The sequence below is a fragment of the Lemur catta genome, chromosome 14 (genome assembly GCF_020740605.2).
Source record: "Lemur catta isolate mLemCat1 chromosome 14, mLemCat1.pri, whole genome shotgun sequence".
Classification (NCBI taxonomy): domain Eukaryota; kingdom Metazoa; phylum Chordata; class Mammalia; order Primates; family Lemuridae; genus Lemur; species Lemur catta.
Window position 1 is genome coordinate 62,472,212 of NC_059141.1, and position 16,020 is coordinate 62,488,231.

A 16,020-nucleotide genomic window follows, 5' to 3' on the forward strand; every position below is an offset into this window, starting at 1 on the left:
AAATAAAAAAAACTTTCCATCACACAAATTAACCTGTAACTCGGTGGTTGCAGAACCCAGAAGTGTAACTGTGCCCAAACCATGCAGCCAAGAGACCCCTTCACAGTTCTTCCACTCTGTCCCTGCAAAAGACTTAAGAAAAAACCTGGGCAGTTAACAGCTCTGTATGTTAAATCAGAGAGTGGAGATGCACCAATTTTCTTTCTCCTTCATTCTTGCACCTTTAAATCCCTAGATCAATGAACCTAGAGTGTTTAATGTTTTTTTAATAAGATTTAAAGAATCAGTGTGGCAAAGATCCCAGTGGGGCCAGGATCCCTGGATTTGACTTATAGGTTGGTTATTAACAAGCTAACCTTGAAGGAACTATCTTTAACCCTTAAAGTCTACCCTGCCTGCCTCCCAAAAGTATGACAACTAAACATGGGAAAAGAAGCAGGGTTTTTTTGTGTGTTTATTTGGGGTAGGGGTGCTGATAAATATTGGTTTTATTTTGAACATTTATGGCTTTATGGCAATACCTATTTGATTTGCTTCAAGATATGCAGACGTAGTTAGATAAGCCAATGCAAAAAAAATGGGGCAAAAAGTAGCCAGGAAACATAGTAGAAACAAGATGTAAGAGCTATTGGAATAAATGTGGAAAGAAAGACTTTCAGATAAGTAAACACACACATAACTACATACTTGTCAAAAAATAAATACTTCCCCTAAAAAAATGAAGCATAAAATTTTATTTTGATTTTAATGACAACCCTTTTTTTCTAACTCTGCACCAAGGCAACTAATTGCTGCCAGAGAACTCAGACAGCAGGACAAATAGGAAATGTCATGAATCTGTGACTGCTTCCCTCAGATGGGCCTCTGGCACTCTGGACTCTCTAACACTACCCTGGACCAACATCTGATCATCTTCTACGAACATTGCAGAACTTCTCCACCCTCATCCAACCTGAACCATTGTGATGGTTAATTTTACGTATCAACTTGTCTAGACCATAGTTCCCAGATATTTGGTCAGGCATGTCTGCATATTGCTAGCTAGGAATGTGTTTTTTAGATGAGACTAACATTTACAACCAGTGGACTTTTAGTAAAGCAGATTACCGTTCATAGTGTGGATGGGCCTCATCCAAGCAGTTGAAGGTCTTAAGGGAAAAGACTGAGGTCCCCAAAGGAAAAGGGGATTCTGCCAGAAGATTTCAGTAAGATTCCAAGTGCAACACCAGCTCTTCCCTAGATCTCCAGCCTGCCATTTGCAGCCAACTCTTTGGATTCTGGGCTTGCCAGCCTCCAAAGTTATGTGAGCCAATTCCACACTCATATCTGAGCATCCAAAACACCCTACAATACTGGTTTTCCTCCTCCTTCTCTGACTCTTCTTCTCAGGGTACTTTGAGGTTTTCTCCTTTTCCAGTCCAACCACAGAAAAATCCTTCTCGATGCTTGAATTCCTCTGGGCTCAGGTCTAGACCCTATCTTTGCAGAGCTCACTCTCCCCCAAGGGACTTCATATACAAGCATGGTTTCAATCACCACCCACATGCTGCTGGCTCTAGCCCAGGCTTCCCTGGGGTCTAAATTCATGAAGCCAACTGCTCTTCTAACAGCTCCATTTGTATATTCAAATGTTATGATTTTATTTTGCCAGATGAGAAGTCTAGTTTTCTGTGGGGAGAAGGAAGGCAGCTGGGTGACATTTTGCTTGACTTTTGTGCACAAAGGTTACTTCTTATTCACTGTTGCAATCTGAAAGGCCAGGAAGGTCCTTCTCTAACTTGGACAATGCCTCCCTGATAATCCAGCCATTTCTATGGGCTCCAGTTCATAGAGAACGCCCACTGAGCCAAGTATTGACTAGAAGTGAGCACCAAATCCACCCTTCTCGTGTACCTCCACCACTGTATGTTTGCCGTAGATAGTAGTAGGATTAAAAATTATCTCTAACTGACTGCACCAGATTCTATACTTCTCTCTAGCCTCTGCTCTGGTCATGATATTAATAGTATTAGAAAGTTTCAACCAGAAGTCCCACCCATTAATTCTCAGGCAGACTTTATTTTTGTATATAGTATCTCACAAATTAGTCAGACTCAACTCAGCTACACTTTGTCATGAAAAAATTCATCAACGTACTGGCAAATGGACAGCATCTTTTGATGGCAGCCTGTGTTCCACACCATGCAACGGAATTCAGGATTCAGGGGGAATTCATCCATGAGAGTCATATGCCATCTTGAACTAGAAGTTCAAATTTGATTTCTAAAGATTCTCCTCACTCTGACACTCTCTGAACTGATAATTCTTCCAAATCTTTCAATCCCAGGTACCTTTGAGGGTTCCCATTGTGCTTAACTCAGGGACATAGCTATAATTTGAAGCCTTGTGCCTAGGAAAACACTAACCACAAAGCAGCTCTAGCAAATGTTATAAGAAAAAAAAGAAACCGATGGCCTTTAGCCTTAAAATAGTTCTTTAACAGACAAAATCCAATAGCCCAGTGTTGCTGACTTAACTCTGCCTTCTGCTACAATCTTCCAGTACAGGGCTGAGATATCTGCTGCCTGCATCTCCTTGTTGCCTTCTGCTCTTAACTTTCCAAAGCACCTCCATGTTTTAAGGAACAAAGGCCATGTAAGATGGTGAGCTCTTTAGCACATGAAAAGATATGAGACTAGGTCTGGGCAGATGAGGAATCCTGATTGTGAGAGATAGCAACAGTGATGAATGCCTGTTGAGTCCCACATAAAAAGCCCCAGGAACTGATCAAGTGCACAGTCATAAATAGCAACTCTTTATCTTCATGCTTTGGGACAACCTTGTTTTCGTAGGTAGCCCGTGAAGATAATCAAGATTTCCCACAAGTGATGTTAGTGTTTGGTTTCCATGTGTAATATGAAAACAATTTTTACTCTTTTTTTTTTAATTTCAGCTTATTATGGGGGTACAAAAGTTCAGGTTATATACATTGCCCATGTCCCACCCATCCCTTGTCCCTCTTTTCTCTAAGGAAATATCTAGGCATATTATGAAAATTAATCACTATAGTATTGGCCCAAAGTTACCTTGTCTGGAGATAGTCACAAGGGTCTTCTCATTATATTTATATTCTTACTTTTAGATTAAAAACAATAGTTGTGGTAAGGTTTGAAATCCAAACTGTGAATCCTCCAACTTTATTAGTCTGCAGTCTGCTCTATGCTGTGGTATACTGTAGACCCAAAGAATGCCTGATTTATCAAGCTTCATCACTGTGATTTCAGCTGAATGGTGTCTATGATGATTCCTTGATTTTAAACTTCATAGCCTTGGGGTTTGTTTGTTTGGGTTTTTTTTTTGGAGGGGGGTTGTTTGTTTATCTCATTTATTATTTTTGTAACCTCTCACCTTCACAAAGACAAAGAAAAGGTTCTATTTAAAGCCTTACTACTCAAAGTATAATTTACAGAGCAGCAGCACCAGGCTCACCTGACACTGACAGTTGGTCAGAAACGCCACTCTCAGGCCCACCCAGAACTGCTGAATCAGAACTTCTCTTTTAATAAAAACCTCAGTGGTTCATGCTCACATGCAAGTTGGAGAAACACTGATTTAACACACTGAACATCTTCAGGGTTTCTCTATCCTGTATGTGTGAAAGGGGGATAAAGCCAGTCATGCCTGTCACAGGACATCACGAAATACTCCGGTAGGGAAGGTGGAAGTGCTATTCAGATGACGAGTATAATATCAGTCAAGGGATAAAGTACTTACGGGGCTGCAGTACAGATGAAATGCGCAGAGCAGCGCGTTTGGCAAAATGTAAGATGCAATCACAGAATTTATCACCCATTTATTTATCTACTAAATGTTTATTAAGCTCTTATTAGATGCCAGGCGCTGATGCCACCGCTGCTGTCACAGACGTGAGAGGTGGTGACTAGAAAGAAGGCCCACAGCCAGGGAGTTCTTCAGGGTGGTCACAGGCCAGACTGTGCCGCAGCCCCTTTCACATACCCTGTAATCCCATCAAGAGGTTAAAAAGGTGTCCTTAGAGCCCAGTAAAAGAGACTTGGAGCATATCCCAAGTCACAGATTTCCCTTTCCTTCTCAGAGCTGGTGAATCCCATTTACATTTAACCCCACTACGGCGATTCAGAGACAACCAAGGATCAACAATGCAAGCACGCACGCGGCGCCGGGGAAATGAAATATCTATTACCCCTCGACACGTGCTCTGCGGCCATGATGCGTGATGCGACTAAAGTCCATGATGCACGACACGGCCTCGGTTAGCGAGCAGTTTCACGGGAGCAAGCACTCCCGGCCTGCAAGCAGCGCTTCACTAGGACAACCTGAGTAGACACAGTGGGCTTTTTCCTTTCAGAAGGAAAAAACTGCCCAACTGTTGAGAAGGGGCTTTCTCAGACGGAGACCTCTTCATTGAATCGTAGTCTTCAAAAACCTGAAGGACCTGAGACAAGGCGTAGTAGTCCAAGGTACATCAGTACAAAGGCCGGGAGAAGAAAGTGAAAAAAAAGCAGGGGCAAGAGCATTGTCCACAGGCACTGCTGATGGCAGAGGAGAGAAACACGTGGTCAGATGTGGACTAGTCCGTCCACACGCTGGCCCTGGGGCTCTCTGATCTGTCCCAACCCCTTCATTTAATAGAAGGGAAAGTAAGTTCTCAGACATTAAGTTTCTGGGTTTTCCACATCACTGTGGGATCGAAAGGTATCCTAACTACACCAGCAAAACTTACCATCTACTTTGGCAATAAGTCATGTTAATAAAAACGTGCCTATGGTCAGGGGAAAACAAGAGCACTGTTATCAGGGTGGCCAGGAGAAGATGTCAAGAGGAGGTTTATGCAAAAATTCACCAGCTGATCCTAAAATTCATATGGGCCCAGAAAAGCCAAAACAATCTTGAAAAAGAAGAGCAAAGCTGGAGGATTCACACTTCTCGATTTCAAAACTTACCACAAAGCTACACTCATCAAGGCTGTGTGTTGCTGGCATAAGGACAGACAGAATCAACAGAATAGAACTGAGAGTCTAGAAATAAACCCTCACATTTATGAGTGATTGATGTTTGACAAGGATGCCAGAATATTTCAATGGGGCAAGAATGGTCTTTTCCAAACATGGTTCTGGGACAATTGAATATCCACATACAAAAGAATGAAATTGGACTTCTGGTTCATACCAATTAACTCCAAATGGATCATAGACCCAAACGTAAGAGCTAAAACTATAAAACTCTTAGAAGAAAACAGAGGAATAAATGTTCATAATCTTGGGTTAGGCAAAGGTTTCTTAGATACAACACTAAAAGCACAAGTGACAAAAGAAAAAAAAGATAAATTAGACTGCATCAAAATTAAAATGGGTATAATAGTAATATGTAGACTCCAGACTAACTACATCATAATATCCCCAGGGAAAATGAAAGAGAGGCCATATAAAAACATAGAGCCCCAAGCCATGCCCTCGGAGGGCATGGAAAGCCATACATGCTTTTAAAAAGCTCCCTAAATGATACTGATCCTAACGTACACTGCAGCTGGAAACTCCTGATCTGGAAATTTAAACAAAACATATAAAATATCAATAGAATGAGAGGAAAATATAGGTGAATGTCTTCTCATGTCAGCACGAGGAAACATTTCAATACCTAACAGCAAAGAAATAACCTAGTTATTGATTCACTGTTTCATTAAACCCATATTTATTGAGGCTAGCAGGCATATGCATTTTGACTACACGAAATGTTTAAACTTCTGGATATCAAAAGACATCATATACAATATTTAAAAACAAACAAACTACAAGAAATGATTTTCAATGTCTGTGGGAAATAAAGATAATGTCTTCAATAAGTTTTAAAAATGCTTTTTACAATTTACTAAGAAAAGGCAAGTAATAAAACAAAAATAGCAAATTGACACAGATAGTCCAAAAGAGAAAATAAATTCACAAAATTAACATGCAAATATGTGAAAAAGTGTTTGGCTTCTCAAATTGTTATAGAAATGGGTAACTATTGGATAAAATACTCTGTGTGCCTATCAAGGTGTTAAAGACAAGAACAAATGGATGAATACCAGGGTTGGCAAGGGTGCAGTCACAGGAGAGCTTTCGTGCATGCTGTTGGCAGCTGAAATTGCCACAAATGTGACTCTCATTCTTTTTGTCAAAGAGATTCTGTTTTGGTAACAACCCCTAAGTCTCAGTGGCTCACAAAAATCAAGGTTTATTTTTCACCCACGGCAATCGTTGGCTGTGGGCTGGCTGGGGCATTGCTCCACACATCTTCCTTCTGAGAGCCAGGAAGCTAGCAGGGATCTGTTGCTATCCAGCATAGGGGAAAACACAGTGTGGAAGCAGCAATGGTTCTCAAAGCTGCGGCTCAGAAGTAGCGCCTGCCACTGCCACTCATGGCCCACTGGCCAGCGCAAGCCATGTGTCAATGACCGGCATGGAAGGGCACAAAGGAGTGTCTGGAGGAAGGGACCGAATGAGGGATGGCAAATCCTCGGAAGAAATTGTACAATCTTCTATAATTTGCCTTCTTGATCACAAATACTTACTTTCCTCCCTTTGCATGAAAAATACACTCCCTTGAACCCCAAGGAAAAATATTTTCCAAAGGCCTAGCTAATCAGGGCTTCAGACCCAAAGTCAAGATCTTTGGTAGTTTCTGTATCTATTCGATAAGTGGCTTCTCTTGATATGGAGACCTATGGGACAAGGAGACAAATTATCTGCATGCACACGCAGGCATGCACACATATCCACCCAGCACGCAATGGTGCAAGAGGGACAGTGTAACCAAAACAAACACTCCTACGTGGAAAGGGAAATAAGGGGAGGTCAATGTTACCGGTACATAAATTTCTGAAATCCAAACTGGACAGATATTTTTTAAAAAGCCTTTTAACATAACCCATTGTTTTTCATGGCTGTGACCTCTTGAAAATCTTCCCTGTTCAATTATCCTTCTTGTCTATCTCTGAAGATGGCTTTGGAGGATATGCCCATCTTACAGGCTGGGTAGATATTTCTTATAGAAGACTGGGGAGTCTTAGGGCCATTTTAAGTATTCAGCAGTCTCAGTCTCTTTACTCTGTGGCTGGTGTCTCTTTTGGCTATAGGACTCTCTCAAAAATGTAGCTTTTTATCATTTGATCTGATCAACAACACTTGTAAGAAGTGCCCACAATTCTTTCTGAGACATGCCAAAGCACTTCTCAACTTTATGTTGTATGAGTTATAAGTGAAAATCGATTGCATCTTCTAACCATGCAAATCCTGCTATTCCTAGACTCTCTATATCCCCTTTCAATTCTGCTTGTATATTGGCCAATTCTTTTCTGAGCTAACCTCATTATTTTAGAACATTTCTAGTAACAACCAATTCAGACCACAACATTCTATTTTCCCACTATCTCATAGACACAAGTTCGTTAGTTCTGGCGCGGCCACATACTTCAGATTTCATTGCTGTTTTTGTTGTTATGAGGCAGCACCTCTTTTCTGGTACCAATTTCCATATTGGTCACCTTTTTCCTAAGTTTCGCTACCATCACAAATCCCTGAATCCCAGTGACCTGCAACAAAAAGGGTTTGTTTCTCATTCACATACGTGTTGGTGACAGATCAGCTCTGGCTGCGCTCCCTGCATCTTCTTCACTCTGGGGCCTGTGCTGAAGGAGCAGCCCCAGCTGAGACCTGCTCTTGTCACAGCAGATGGGACAGAGTAATGGCAGAAGCAGCAATGGTTTCTAAAGCCTTTGCTAGGAAAGTGCACACATCACTTAGGCTTATGTTCCATTGGCCAAAGCAGGTCACACAGCCAAGCCTGACTCCACCAAGAGACCCAGCAAGATCTTCCCAAGGGAAAGGTACTGGGGACCCCTGCAGGCATGGGCCGGGGGTGGGGAGGAGGCAATAAATGTTTCCAGTAAGTAGTACCATGTTCCACACCTCTGCCACTAAGGTGTGAGAATTTAAATAGTAACCTCATACAGTTCCTGGAACATAGGAGTTATTCAATAATAATAATTTATTTCCTTTTTTATTTCCCTCCCTTGCTCCTTCACAACACTGAGATTTTAGCATTCTATGATTTTGCTCGTAGCATTTGCAACCAGTGGGTGAGAACAATGAAACGAAAAACAGATAATAAAAATAATCATCAAAGTGTTTCTTAATTCCCAATGTGGAGGACACATAGGAAATGATCCTGATTATGACCCAATTTGCCTATTATTATCTTGTGTAATTTAGAGAATAGCCTTCTCTTCTGTATCCTTTCAACAAATTCAATAAATATATGCTGTGTGGCTGTTTTAAATTCGGCACAATAATTTAGGAAAACAGGTGTCATTAGGGATTTCTTTGGTCATTATTGCTAGCGATCAAATACATTGTCCTCACTTAAAAGACCTTACCCTGAACTGATCTGTGCCGGCACAGAGTGAATTTCAAGACTGATGTTCCAGCTGTCATTTGCTTTATTTCCTGAATTGCCATCTTCGAGTTACTGACTACACTTGAGCCATCACCATGCCATGACCAAAATAACTGGATTTCTGCGACTGCTTTTCTCTGTAAACACATTGGTAGAGCTACCAATAAAAATAGCCAGAAAAGAAACTGCTGAAGTGAAACATTTTCCCAAGGCAATGTTATCCACCTATTTATTCAAAATTTTCCTCCATTACTGAGATTCCACAGTGTTTATTGAGTGACAAGACACGGATCCATTTCCTCCCTCTTTCTTCTATCGTGTTTTTCAGCCAGTGGGTGTAATCATGGTTAACCCAAGTAGGTAGGCTTTATTTCATTTGCTCTCACCACTTCCTAAATAGTTCTTTTTTAAAAAAAAAATAAGGCTTTTCTTCATAACAAGTCATTTCCCTCATTCCAAATTGCAAACAAAAACTAATTCGGGATTCAAATGTGATGACTGTTTATCAAAACACCTTCCACCACGGACCTTCCAACAAACACAGCCACGTGACCCAGTGATGTAGGTCACACCAGCTGGTTGAGCCCCAGGGGACAAAGGTTAAAGATGTCGGAACCAACTGGGCATTGTATAAAAGAATCTAATTGAAGAGCTAGAGGCCCACACATCGATGTGGAGCTCCGCACAAAATGAGAGTGCTGAGAGCTGAGCCAGGATGCCCTGTGCCCATGTGTCTCCGAGCCAGTGGTGTGCTAGAGCCAGCTTATACCAGCTTGAGAAATCAGATTGTTAAACTTTCAGAAATTTTGCAAACCAGTTGTGAAATGGTTGGTAGCTTGAAATTGGACGTGATGGAAGTGTTTGCACCATGGAAATTGGTAAATGCTTTGTGAAGCTTTGGTAAAAGCTTTTGTTTTCAGAGAGCCAGTTGGTGATGTTTGCCAGCCCACCGTCAGTCCAGGCTCTGGTTGCTGCTCCCCAGCTGAAATTCTGTGGAAATGAGAGCTTTGTATCCCCTCCCCTGGAAGTTTGCTTCCAGATTCTGTTCAGAAAGCAACATAAAACATTAAGAAAATATGGTCATCGTGACCCTGCCACTGAACATTAGCCACAACGTCTGTCCCAGGTGTGCTCCACATAGGCAGGAGTGCTCACAAGCCTTGCTCCACTGGCGCTCAGAGCCAGGCCACCATCTGAGGACAGGGCTGTCGGTTCTTGTTCATGGCGTTCCCACTGTTCACATTAAGCAAGAGAGTTTTGAAGGAGAGCAAGAAAAGCAGGGGCATGAAAAGGACAGATTGAAGCTTTGCCTATTGCAGGCCATGTAGGATGAGAGGAGGTGGTAAGACCTGCCCCCACAGGCTGCGTGTCTGTCTTTGGGATGACATCAGATGAGGAGAAAAGGCTCCCAGGTGGGAGCAAGACCAGGTCTGGCTCCGCTTCTATCACTGACTCACAGTGTGACCTGTGAAAACAGGCATTCTATTGCCCTCCGCGGGGACTGCACTACCCTAGTGATGTTCATAGAACCCACCACTTGTAGAAGTGCTTTGCAGATAATGCAAAAACAAACAAATAGAAATAAAACCCAAAAATAAAAGGTAGGAAGGGGAGAAAAGAGAGAGAAGAAAAGAAAGAAAAAGAGACAGAGAAGAAATTTTTTAAGAGAAGAAAATAATGAAAAATAAATTGGAAACTGAGGCTAAAATGGTTTTCTCATCCATAGGAATTGGGGGAAAAATGTTCATTTTTCCAAAGTCTCCTTGAACTCAATAATTGACTTTAAAATAAGCATACGTCATAAATGTGAACTTCGTAAAATAACTATATACTAATAAAATGTCACTTGTGTATATATTTTATTTCATACGGGGTTTTCCTTTTAATGTAGTGAGGACTCATATGTAAGATTTTATTCGGGGAAAAAGTTTCAGGGTTGAAAAATAAGTTTTAAAACTACTCAGGGGAGAGGACAATGGAAAGTCACTAATCAATGGACACAGAGTTTCAGTTAAGCAAGATAAATAAGCTCTCGAGATCTGCTGTCTGACATTGTGCCTAGAATCAGCAGTAATGTACTGTGCACTTAACAATTTGTTGGCGAGATCTCATGTTGAGTGTTCTTACTACAATAAAAGAAAAGAAAAGAAATAAAGGAAAACTCAAAAAGAAAACTACTCCGGGAGATGTATTACTTATTGAGCAAATATTTAATTGTGAGCTATTGCAAGGCTTGAGGCTACCTCTGTGCGTTTACAGTGTGCAAGTTGATCATATGGATTGCATTATTCCTGTCCTACCCAACTAAAACAGTCAAGAGGCCAGAGGGTACAGCACTCAGAGAACTAACATTGCCCCAGGAACGTAATCCTCTGCAAGCCTGGCTGTCACAACTGCCTATTATAACCTAAAACTAGCTTTATCTGATAACTGCTGAAACAACCTGACACTAAGGCTAGTTTTACCAGTGGTCACTCACCATCAGAGCTTGCCAGCTCCCCAAAACTTTACTATTAATAGTAACAATGAACTTTCTCTCAAAACCATATGTAACATTTCTCCTTTTTATAAAACCTCCAACCTTCTTTTTGTTTTTCACACATACCAAAGACTACCCATTCTGTGTGTAGCCCCAAATGGCAATTCTTCCTTCCCAAATAAAACATTTTAAATTTAGAGATTCTTCTCCATATATCATTTGACTTCAACAATAGATAGGGAGAGAGCATAGCTCTTCTCCACAAGAAACTCAAAGCCAGACTTCCAGTCCAAGTTTCATGCTTTAAACTACCCCCTCCACTCTCAACAGAGCAATTCTACTCAAATATTTTTCATTGTATTAAAAAAAAATTCAGATGGTATCACTCTTAAAAAGAAAGGAAATTCCTCAGTAGTGGACCCAAAACAGAAAAGAAACCAAATGCTGAGAAGGCCCTGCCACCGTGACTTTGTCGATTACAAATCAGAACTCGAAGTGTCTGAGAGTTCAACAACAGGCAGTAATGGGGATCCCAACCCCCACCCCAGCAATGATCGCAGGAAAGAGCCACTGCCACGCAAAACAGGACGTGGACTGAAAACAGGGGGAGAAAATGGCAGAGCAGGGTGGCCTCCCGGCTCACTGCTCGCAGAGGAGGGAAGAACTCTGATGGCCACACAGGGGGGGATCACTCCCCGCCCCAAGCCCGCCCACCGAGAACAGCATTGTGAATCTGCAGAGAACCAGCATGGCACACGCAGTGCAGGGAAAAAGGTGAAAGGAAGATAGGTTTGCAAAGACTGGAGAGTGTAACAAATACAACAGGGAACAGAGAGGAGCCCAGGCAGCCAGCGCCCTGCGATGGGACCGCAGGAGGATGCCGGGGCCCCCACAGGCCTCCACACCCGCTCCGACAGGGACGCACCTCAAGCAGGTAGAAAGTCGTGGCACGGGACAACGGGCTCTGTGGAGAGGAGACAATAGTGGGACCCATTTTGAACTCCGGGGACCGCACTGGGAGGGGGAGGGACCGGTCTCAGTGGCTCCTTCCCAGGGCCCCGACCGGGAGAGGGAATGTGGAGACAGGCACGTCGCCACCGGTGGTCTGCGGGACCAGAGCACAGGAGGAGAACGCAGGGAAGGGGGCTCTGCCCCCCGGAAACTGCTGGCAATTCGGCGGCTCAGGGCGCGACAAAAAGAGCTGGGCCCTCTGCCAGGCGGACAGGGGTCTGCGGGACTTGGCCGCCTGCTGATTCAGCTCACCTGACCCGCTCGGCCGACTCTTGAGTGCTCGTCCCCAACACTAGCTCTCCAGGGGCAGGCGGCCACCATCTCCGGGTCCCCAGTCCGGAGACACCGCTACCGGGGGCTTCCGGCACCACTCCACCCTCAGCCCGGGGACTCTCCTGCCGGAAGTGGTGAACTCTGCCCTCGGAGGTGGGGCACAGTAAGAAAGCCACTTTCTCCGCAAGGCAGGCATGAGTCTACGGGACTTTGGAGCCGAACAGATAGTTGGCAGCCTACTGATTCCGCCCACCGGCATGGCATAGGCCATCCACCAGGAACATAACTCCAGGGCTTACTCTCTGGTCCAGGCAGCCGCCAGCATTGGGGTTTGTGGACAGGGAAGGAAAAACGTGCCCAGAGACCTCAGCAATTGCAACAATTGACCCCTCCCATCAAGAGAAGCCCTCCAAGTGTTGCGAAAGAGCCCCGAGTAACATACTAGGGGCTTCCCCTGGTGGCAGGTCAAGCAACCATAGAAACATACACACCCAGGCTTGCGCACACCAGCTGCGGCCTACCTTGCTCCTACTCCCACCTTAAGGGGGAACAGCGTCCAAGCAACCATCTGGAGTGGCAAGGCCCCTCCTGAAGATCGGGGCATTCGTATACTGCATCCAGGAGACGAGAGCCTACCACAGAGACATCAGATTACCTTGATAACTAGCTCCTCCACGAAAACTGCAATCTATGACAGAATGTGTAACCCCATAGCTAAACACATGCCTTCCATCTCAAGCTATTAAAGAGCAGTGGAGGCCGGGCGCAGTGGCTCATGCCTGTAATCCTAGCACTCTGGGAGGCCGAGGCAGGAGGATCGCTCGAGGTCAGGAGTTCGAGACCAGCCTGAGCAAGAGCGAGACCCCGTCTCTACTAAAAATAGAAAGAAATTATCTGGCCAACTAAAATATATATAGAAAAAATTAGCTGGGCATGGTGGCGCATGCCTGTAGTCCCAGCTACTCGGGAGGCTGAGGCAGAAGGATTGCTTAAGCCCAGGAGTTTGAGGTTGCTGTGAGCATGAAGCAACCACACTCTAGCCAGGGCAACAGAGAGAGACTCTGTCTCAAAAAAAAAAAAAAAAAAAAAAAGAGCAGTGGAGTCATACACAAAAGTGCGATCCACCAGCTGGGAGTTTAAGCTGGGGGATCAAACTCACTAATCTCCATTGGCAAGAGGCAAAGACACCAGGTCAGAGGTAACCGAACTTGCTAAAATACCCCTAAGGCAATACAGGACCAGCACGCCTCTCTCCAGCACTGTCAAGGAACAACCCTTGGGGACTTGGAGATAGGGCCATAAACCAGTCCTGGCACCCCCAGTTCTCAACCAAGAAGTCTGATGAGAAAGAATTGGTAAAAGAACATAGGAAACATGAAAGATCAGAACAAAAATCACCCCCAAAAGAAATCATTAGATCCTCAACAAGAGATACCAACTTAAATGAAATGATTAAAATGACAGGAAGAATTCTGAATATGGATTGTAAGAAAACTCAGTGGAATTGAAGAGAAAACAGAAACCCAAAACAAAGAAGCCAGAATAACAGTACAGGAAATGAATGAACAATTCTCTAAAGAAACTGAAGTATTACAAAAGAACCAAACAGAAATACTGGAAATGAAAGAGGCATTCAAGGAACTATAAAACACAGTGGAAAGCCTTAAGAATAGGTTGGATCATGAAGAAGAAAGAATCTCACAGCTTGAAGAAATCACCTATGTAGTAAACAAATCAGATGAAGAAAAAGAACACAAAGGCAAGAGAAGTGAACAACATACAAGAAATGTGGGATTATGTAAACAAGCCAAACATAACAATTACAGGCATCCCTGAGAGAGAAGAAGAAAATACACAAGGGCTGGAAAACCTATTTCTTGGAATAATGGAGGAAAACTTACCTGGCCTAGCCAGAAATCTAGATACTCAGGTACAAGATGCACACAGAACTCCTAGAAGACTCAATGTGAAAAGGCAATCACCATGTCACATGGTTATTAGGCTGGCCAAAGTAAACATGAAAGAGGCAATCCTTCGAGCAGTAAGATGAAAACAGCAGATAACCTACAAAGAAAACCTATCAGACTAACTGCAGACTTCTCAGCTGAAACCTTACAAGCCACAAGGGACTGGGCACCCATCCTCAATCTTCTAAAGCAGAATAATGGCCATCCTAGAATTCTTTATCTGGCAAAACTGAACTTCTTATATGAGGGAGAAATAAAGACTTTCCCAGATAAGCAATCACTGATGGAATTTGTGAAGACCAGACCTGCCCTGCAGGAAGTACTCAGACCTGCATTATGCACTGAACAGCTCAATAGACACCCACCAATGTAAAATCACTCAAGAGTTAAAGTTCAGAACCCTGATTCCACAATGGCTCCAGAGGTGAAACAAAATAATAAGAATTTATCCAATAATACCATCAGAAATTTAGCCCAAATATCAATTCTCTCAATAAATGGGAATGGCTTGCATTGTCCACTGAAAAGACATAGACTGACTGAGTGGATGAAAAAAACAAGCCAAGTACCTGATGTCTCCAGGCAATGCATCTTACCCACAAAGATGCTTTCACACTCAAGGTGAAGGGTTGGAAAACAAAGTTCCAAGCAAATGGAAACCAAAACAAAGCTGGGGTAGGTATTCTTATATCAGATAACATAAACTTTAAAATAGCAAAAGTAAAGAAAGACAAATATGATCACTGTATAGCAGTGGAGTGAAAAATCCAACAAGAAGATTTAACAATTCTTAACATTTATGCACCCAACACAGGAGCACCGAGATACAGAAAGCAACCCCTGTTTGATCTAAATTACGTGATAAACAGTAATGCCATAGTGTCTTGGGATTTTAACACCCCACGGACTGAACTGTACAGATCTTCCAAGCAGAAAATAAGCAAAGAATTAATGGACTTAAACAGAGTTCTAGAACAAATGAATCTAAAAGACATCTACAGAATATTTCACTAAAATAAAACTGAATATACATTCTTCTCATTAGCTTATGGAACTTTCTCTAAAATTGGTCACATCCTAGGCCACAAATTAGATCTCATCAAATTTAAAAAAATAGAAATTATACCATGTATATTCTCAGACCACAGCAGAATAAAATTAGAGATCAATTCCAACAGAAACACTCACCACGCCACAAAGTCATGGAAATTAAACAATGTATTGCTGAATGACTGTTGGGCCAAGGAGGAGATCCAGATGGAAATCAAAAGATTCTTTGAACTAAATGATAATGGGGACACAAGTTATCAAAATCTATGAGATACAGCAAAAGCATTATTGAGAGGAAAACTAATAGCATTAAATGCCCACATCCAAAAGACAGAAAGTTCACAAATCAACAAACTAATCAACCATCTCAAGGAACTGGAAAAGGAAGAGTAAATCAATCCTAAATCCAGCAGAAGAAAAGAAATAACTAAGATCAGAGCAGAACTAAATGAAATTGAGAATAAAAGAAGTATACAGAAGATTAGTAAAACCAAAAGTTGGTTTTTCAAAAAGACAAATAAAATTGACAGCCCTCTTGCTAGACTAACAAGAACTAGAAAGGAAAGGACTCTAATAAGCTCAATTAGAAATGAAAAAGAAGAGGTCACTACAGACATCATGGAAATACAAAACATTATCATTGAATACTATAAAAATCTATATGCCCCAAAACTACAAAATGTGGAGGAAATAGACAAATTCTTAGAAACACACAACCTCCCTAGGCTCAATCAGGAAGAAATAGAATTCCTGAACAGACCAATATCAAGCACAGAAATTGAAGCA